Source organism: Leptonychotes weddellii, chromosome 3 (genome assembly GCF_054177405.1).
Source record: "Leptonychotes weddellii isolate Sample4059 chromosome 3, ASM5417740v2, whole genome shotgun sequence".
NCBI lineage: Eukaryota > Metazoa > Chordata > Mammalia > Carnivora > Phocidae > Leptonychotes > Leptonychotes weddellii.
Genome location: NC_138371.1, coordinates 142,878,679 through 142,887,233, shown reverse-complemented (window position 1 = coordinate 142,887,233; position 8,555 = coordinate 142,878,679). Strand labels below are relative to the sequence as shown.

At 36.0% G+C, this 8,555-nt stretch overlaps 1 pseudogene; it reads right to left on the bottom strand.

The window, feature by feature from the left end:
* Window positions 1–2,538: 2,538 nt before the first annotated feature.
* LOC102738025 (small ribosomal subunit protein eS24 pseudogene) lies at window positions 2,539–2,968 on the bottom strand (annotated as a pseudogene).
* Window positions 2,969–8,555: the final 5,587 nt, after the last annotated feature.

Here is an 8,555-nt window from a genome sequence, read left to right as displayed (position 1 = left end):
TCCTGGGAGTCTTAGCACTCACACTGGAACTTGCATATTCCAGCTGCTGAGGGAGAAAAGCTTTTAGTCTTCTGACTTGCTTTATATTGTCTGCTAGTTAGGGGCATCTGTGAGCATGAAGGTGTTGACCATAAGCAAATGAAAATACAGGTTAATCTTACCGTAAACAAGGCAGGGAAAAGGTGGCAAGATTACAACCTAGGCTGGGATGGGGACAGTTTCTATCTCTGTAGTCTCACACATGCCCAGAAATAGGTCTGGTGAAAAATCTCCCCTAAATTGACAGTCTAATGTGCATTTTAAATCGATCTTATGGCCTCACATAATTCCATATGAAAGGAAGAGATTATGAGTGAAATGTATCTACATATTGATAATTATGGAGATTACAGTTGAGTCTTCTGGGATATGTAATAGTGAATAGCAATGCAAAGTACTTATTAGTGCAAAAGTACTTAGCAAAAGCAAAGACATGCTTGCTTTCGGTAAGAGCAGATATACTTTTTTTTTTTTTTTGTATGTCAGACTATGTAAAGAAAACTATTGTTTCTGTTCTGTTAAGAAAACCATAGAGTGAAATGGGGAAATGAAAAATGTGGCAGATACCCTGTTACCTGTTTCAAAGAGTGTTTTCTAGAAACCTCAGCAATCATAAATAATCCATAATACCTCAAATGTGTTTTAGAATACTTTTTTCATTTTCTCATGAGTGCCCATTAATAGGACAGCTTTGCTTTGAGTTTGCTCTAGAAGCTTATACAGATGCAGAATTTGGGTTCTAAAGGTCAGAGATACAAGCACTTGGAACGGGTTTTACTTTATTTGGTTTTTATTCACTTGGTAAAAAGTTACAGATAGCAGGAAGATAAGAAGTTTTGCAAGATCACTGGAAAAAGTTTCTGTGATTTTTATTGTTTTTAGTATCATTAATGACTAATTGTTGTCTCTGAAACTAAGTCAAGTCTCCTAGCCTTGATTTGATACGAATGCCATTCCAACTTGCTATCACAAATTTCTTTTATAGCCTACACAAATTAAACTACCTTCTTTCTCTCAAAACATGTTTGCATTTTTTCTTGTTAGCATGATTTTATTTCACCTACATCCCCTCAAAAGCCATATGAAATACAGACTTGCAATTTTTATATACTGTGTCATATCTTCTTCTACCAAAACGAAGAACTGTTTTCTTCCCCTTTCTGTTCCTAGCCTTGCTTGGGAAACTCTTTAAAAAATGAATAATCTTAATTAATGTACTTTGAACTAAATTGCAAAATAGGTTCCTAAAATTTGATTAGGAAAATAGTATATTTGATTTAAAATGAACTAAATCTAACTAGGTTTTGAAAAATGTACATATATAAAATATGAAGATCACCTTTTTACCATAAATATCAGACAAAAAAAAAAAACCCAAACAACAACAACACTGCTGAAATTGTATTAGACCAATAAAATAACATCAGGAATGTGAGTTTGAATGTCATCTTTAGTGTTAAAAATAGAGTACAAAAATGGTTCCAGAATTAATTCCTCAAAAAAAAAAGATTTTTAAAAAAGATTTGTATAAAGCGTTATAATGAAATTAAAAATCTTGACTGTAATCTAAAACATAATAATATCTAACCATTAAATAGCTTACCATGCTGCACAAACTGATCATTATTTACCCATTTAAGATTTTATTTATTTATTTGACACAGAGAAAGAGAGCACAAGTAGGCAGAGAGGCAGGCAGAGGGAGAGGGAGAAGCAGGCTCTCCACTGAGCAGGGAGCCCAACGTGGGGCTTGATCCCAGGACTCCGGGATCACGAGCTGAGCCGAAGGCAGCCGCTCAACTGACTGAGCCACCCACGCGCCCCCATATTTACCCATTTAATGCTTACAATTTTATAATATAAGTACTCTTACATGTGGTAGGAAGGAGGGTACCACTTTAATTTTTTATTTTTTTCTTAGAGTCCCACTCTGGGATTCCAGCCGATTTTCAGAAAACCATGGGAGTGGAACCTGACAACATTTTGAGCTAACCATTAGTCAAGAAAACTATGCAGACACTTACATCTAGAACTCTGAAATTAAGCTTTTGTCCTGCCAGTCATTGTCAAACAAATGGAGAGAAATAATTTATCTCATTCTTTGCAAAATGAGGCTTAAAGTTTGCATCTCTGCTTGTTTTCATCTCATACTGATTGAGAATGTGAATTTACATATACAAGATTGCTTAGGACCATAGAATTTAAGGCTGAAATTGACAGGAGTCCACACGCAGATTTGCGTTATCATAAAGCCTCTTGTGGAGGCAGTTTCCATGTATTCCACCCATTATATTTGAAGACCTATTTCCTACTTTTCTTATACATTTTTTGAAAAACAGCTTAAAATTGACACTATATTTGAGTGGTTAAAGGTGTGAGCTTCAGTCAAACATATCTTTTTTGAGATCTTTTTTTTTTTTACACATAAAAGTTCTTAGTTTATTATTCCTCTCATGAAAAACCTGCACAATCACCACAGATAAAGTCACTGCAGGATCTTTATTCCTTCTGTTGTCCAACCCAGCTCACTTCCTTTTTACCAGCACCAGCATTGGTTTTTGCAGTCCCCCTGACTTTCTTCATTCTGTTCTTGAGTTCCTTTCACTATTTTCTTAACATCTTTTTTTTTCCCCTCATACAGGCCATGTCTTGCAAGTCTCTGTTTGGGTTCATTTTTCTTTGCATAATCCAAGGAATCATAAATCATGCCAAAGCCACTTGTCTTGCCACCACCAAAATGGGTTCTGAATCCAAATACAAAGATGACATCTGGTGTGGTCTTGTACATTTTGGCTAGTTTTTCCTGAATTTCTGTCTTAGGTACTGTTGCCTTTCCAGGGTGAAGGACATCAACGACCATCTGTTTCTGCAGAAGTAGTCGGTCAGTCATGAACTTCCTGGTGCGGATAGTTACTGTGTTGTTCATGATGGTGGCTAAGCTTTAAGCAGCCAGGGAGGAAAACTATTGAGATCTTTTTCTCCACTTACTAAATAGGTACCCTTGGACGATTACTTAATCATTCTAAGCTCTGGTTTATTCATCTGTAAGGGAGGGGCAGTTGTTGGATCTACCTAAGAAGAATTTTGTGAGGATTAAAGCAGAAGTTGGTAAAATTACTTTGAATTTTCTAGGTTTTAACCCACAGGTTCTTATATTAAGTTGCAGAAAGGGGGAACAGGCCCAGAAGTATAACACACTAAAAAAGAGCCTGGAAGCTCTAAAAATGAGAAAGCACTTTTTATACAGTCAGATCGGATGAAAGCAAAAATTGAATATATGGACAAAAGAGAAGAATACGCTCATGTCTAACTAATGGAGGAAGGTTTTACTATCAGATTCTAAAGAGAGCAGTTAGAAACACATAGTTGCTTTTCTTTAAGGTTTATAGAAACAGTTATTCACAAATAAAATTGTATAGGAGCCCATATTCTTCCTTGTCTACCTTATTTTGGGGAGAGTTTGTTTTTTTTTTTCCTTAGCGGATACAGACTAGTAGGCAGCTGCAGGTTTCAAAGCAGCCATGATTGAGTGGGTGTAGACATGTGCATTTGGATTATTGATGCTAGTCCCTTATCAGTTGTTAGGTGTTTTGAATATTAGTGCTGGATAGGTAGGGAGAATTAAGATCAATTATTTTTTTAAAGATTCATTCATTTGTTCATTCATTCATTTATTGTGATATAGTTTTGGAATATAGGTGAGGTTCAGTGGAGTGGAGTCTGGAGCTGACGAGCAAGAAAGAATTCTTGAGGCGTCTTTGGTGCAAAATGGTGGTTTATTAAAGCATGGGGACAGGAAGAGCTCAGAAAGAGCTGCTGCCCTGTGGTCTTGAGGAGTGGCTGATTATGTACTCAGGAGTTGGGGAGGTGAGGACAAAGCAGGTGTCCAGAAGGACTGTCATATGCTAAAGACTCTCAGGATACTGGAGGCCTGGTTATTGTCAAGCCAAGGTTGTTTTTCCCTCTAATGAGGCACTAACATGAAGACAGTTGGAGGTTTCCTGCAGGAGTGTTACATTCCTACTATCACACGTCCTTGTCAATGGGCTTCAGGTTCAAAAGAAATTCAATTTTATTTACATTTCCTTCTGCCTCAGCCTCCCTCAATTTCACGTAGGGGAGGGTGATGTTAGGGCTTCAGGAAACTGAGTTATGGGTCTCTGGAAGTTAGGTTATTGATAAGAAAACTTCTTCCTTGTAAATCACTAGACATTTGTAAACTGAGGAAGACTCCTGTCCTGCAGGACTGTGATCTCTATCAGTTAACCTTGTTTTTCCTTTAGGGCAGCCAGGAGTGCCTGAGGAATGTCACATATATCACATGGGGGGGTGGGTGGTAGGGCGCCAGCTTCGGCTTTGTCCTCAGCTAGCCTTCTTCCCCCTCACCAATTGCGCAAGCTGGGGGAGGGGCAGACAGAGAGAATCTCCAGCAGAGTATGTTGAGCAGGGAGCCAGATATGGGGCTCCATTGACCCATGAGATCAGGACCTGAGCCCAAATCACAAGTAGGTCGTTTAACCGACTGAGCCACCCAGGCACCCCTAAGATAATTTATTTTGTATTAAGTTGGAAAAGTGGAGATACATATTTCATAAACATTTTGAGATAAACAACTTAAAGTAGATCAGATACCCATATATGAAAATAAGTATATAAAACAAAATAGAACATGCATTATATATGTTTCGGGATTGAGGAGATTTTTTTAAACTCTCAAACATTTATTTTTAATTAATGGGGAGACTTAATTTTTTTTAAGAAAGTAACAAAATTCATACTTGATTCTTTTTTACCAAGGACTTCAGAAATCACTACATAGAAATATATTTTAAAAGACTGGCTTAGGTTTTAAAGCCTTACCTGGACATGGTCTTTTTAAAAATTATGGCAGTTAATACCTGGTTTAACTCCTGCTATATTTAAGTTGTATAAATGTCTAAACCAGAACTTTTAATTTTGGTAACATACCCTAATAAAAATAAAGGATTTTATTTTTAAATAAAAATTTATTTTTTTATATTAAAATTTATTTTATTATATTAAAAATAAGGATTTTTCTTTATTTCCATTGGCTAATATATAGACTCTTCTAAATAATAGGATTTTGAAGCTGACATGAATTTTATGGCTAAATCATCTGGTCCAGTCTACTAATCATGTAAATTAATAAACTGGCATCAAGGATATTTTAGTGACTTGGTCAAAATTACACTACAGTTGTAGGACAAATCAAAGATAAAATCACGGTCTGAATCTTTTCACTAGGTAAGAAGGATCAAAAAAATTCAAAGTACCTGCAATATTTTCTCTGTGTCCATATTTCCTCTGTTAATCATGTTTACTGATCTCATAGATAGGGCCTTACTATGCCAGACATAATAACTAGATAGAAGAAGAAAGAATTGTTATTTGCATTCAGATTCATGACTGGGGAAAGAAGAGAACTTAGAAATTACTTACGGATAGATTTTGTGGCCTATCTTCACACCACTCTCTAGTGTATTTAGATAGGATGTTCTTACAACTCTGAATGTACTTTATGAGGATTTGGCCTCGCTGGAGCACTACTTTTCCCCAGTATAAGCAAAGTACAAAATTAAATAGTTCAAGTGCAGAGCTGGAGAATCAGGAAGTCCAGTGTATTAGCAAATGTTAAGTCAGCTGCTTTTAACAAACTCTAAATAATAGTGACTTAAACACGGCAGAATTCCATTTCTCTCGTATTTCAGCAAAGCAGGAGATAAACTCAGGACCAAACTTTCTGTTTACACAGAGGAGGAGATGCTTCAAACGAATGGAAGGATTGGTTTTCATAAGGAATAAAGATTCTTAGACTGACATGACAGGAGGAAACAGAGACCTTGTAGATAAAGAAGCAGATAGGCTGGTCATTCTGGTGGTGGGACCATAAAGCAGGTAGTTCACAGATTATTCCTTTATTTTTTGAAAATAAGTTTGAGAAAGGATCATTAGCAGTGTATGGACTTGGTTGTGTATACACATGTGGGAGCACGGGGTTTAGAGAGGAGACTTCACGATAACTTAGAAAGTATATAACCTACAGAGGCCAGTAAAGAAATGGTGGACACTGGCAAAGATTCTGATACGTGGGTCTATTTTGGGAGACTGTCAGAGTTCACAGAAACTAAAGTTGTGTGAATAAAATGGTAGTTGTGTTAGGTGTTCATTACACCAAAACATGGCTATTTATCTTTTTCCCTTATCAGACGGTGAACTCATCAGATGGAAGAACTGATTTAAATTCTGCATCCCTAGCATTTCATGCAGATCATATTGATAAAAACTTTGTTGAGTGAATGCATGTTGTACATTATTAAAAATGTGAGATTATCATATTTTTTCACGGTCAAATATTATGTCAAATGCTCTATTAAAGACAGCTTTTTGCATGTTATATACTAACATACTTTCAGCATATGATTCCTGAAACTCATAGAAAGTGAAGAAAAAATGCTTTTATATAAAGCCTGAATTTTAGTTTAGACTCCACGCTAATTCAGTGCTCAAAAAGAGCAATCAGAATTCTCATTGCCCCAGGCCACTATGATTTCTACATAATACCAACTTTCTGAGATTTTTAAAACATTGCTTATAATAGCCACTTTGTTTCATTCTACCCTGAACCCTAAATACAGCATTTATTTATTTATTTATTTCTCTACAGGCTGTATCACTCAGGTCTAGGGAGTATCCTTGAAAGACAAGAAAACACCTAAAAAGAAGGCCTACCATCTCTACTAAATGGCCATGAAATTCTCCACAAAATGGAAAATGGAAGAGTTATATTGATTATTTCAATGCCAGAGATGTTCCCCAGTTGCAGTTTTGGCACCTTTTGAAGTTGCATTTGCTCTTTTAGGCTGTTAAGGCACTATTTAATGAATCAATTGAGTCATTTAGTCAATAAAAGTATCCTTGTCTCCTAAAAGAGTTAATATGCCTTTTCCGTGGTGCTTCACTTAGAAAAAAGAAACAGTGAAAACACTCAACAAATCAGATTTAATATTAGTTAAAATGCACATTTTTCAAGACAATGGATTCTTTTCTACCCCAGTGATATACATATTATTTGTAAACAAACTCCTCCACTCACATAGGAAGAAGCGTTCTCTGTTTAGAAATGTCAATGGAATGTAACACTGTCATAGAATAATGATCTCTTGTTCCCACATAAATGCCTAGGGAAAACTAAGATGTTCATTTTCAAAGCAGGAAACATTGATCCACTGGGTATGTCCTATTAAAATGACTTTATTTTATTCCATCAAATAGCAGATATAAATTCAGTCATTTAGTCTGATAGATATGGGTTCCAGAGAATGACATTTGTGTGCTACAGTACTACTAAATAGATGAAAATCATTGCATTCTGCTTTGCTTTATTTGTCAGCAAAACAGAATTAAGTTTGTTCATGAACACTCTAAGGTTTAATATTGGCAATTTAGAAATGGTATATACTGATCTTATTTTTCTTTGATTTCTTTTAAGTAAACCTTTTCCAGATCTAATGGTCATTCAGTTACATAATTCTGAATTATATGCATTCTATTGAGAATTCTATATATTGTTATATATCAGAAAGTAGGCACTATAGCATAACATCTGAAGATTTGTGGCCAATGACTGTTCAAATGAAGGTAAATGTTACCATAATAAAAAAATGATGGAGAATCATGCCTGGTTTTGATAGTATTTTAATCTGAACAGCAAAAAGAAAAGATGGCCAGTGCTCCGGGGGGAAAGATGGAAAAGCACAGAGATTTATATGTTCAGATAATGTGCATGTACATACATATAAGTCTGTGCACAGATGATCTGTAGGTGGACACATTCCGCATGATGAATAGTCACATAATCCCTTAGAGCAGTTTTCATACCTATCCTTACGGTGTACTCTGTGGTACATGCTGTGTCTTACTGGCAATTCACAATAAAATTGTGATAGAAATTAATGGCTTCAGAATAAGTCTTTATATCATTTCTTTCATCAGGATCTAAATTTCACAGTACCACCACTTGTGTAGCTGGCTAAATGCAGTGATTGGTTTTTTTGTCATCTGAGCATATGATGTTATAGAAATATAAGTTAGCATCAGATGAAAAAGTACTTTTTTTTGAAACGATGTACACTTCTTTTCAAAATGGAGTCATTACATAGCATTTCTGAAATGAAAAACTTTAAAGCGTAGTGATTATCAGTAAGATGAAGATTATACAAAATATAAGAGATTTGGGTTTATCTCAGAGCTTAATATATTATTTAAAAGGAATAAGTTTCCCATGTCTTGCTAATGTATTTTAAGAAAAGATGGCATCTCGGGCACCTGGGTGGCTCAGTTGGTTAAGCGACTGCCTTCGGCTCAGGTCGTGATCCTGGAGTCCCTGGATCGAGTCCCGCATCGGGCTCCCTGCTTGGCAGGGAGTCTGCTTCTCCCTCTGACCCTCCCCCCTCTCATGTGCTCTCTCTCACTGTCTCTCTCTCAAATAAATAAAT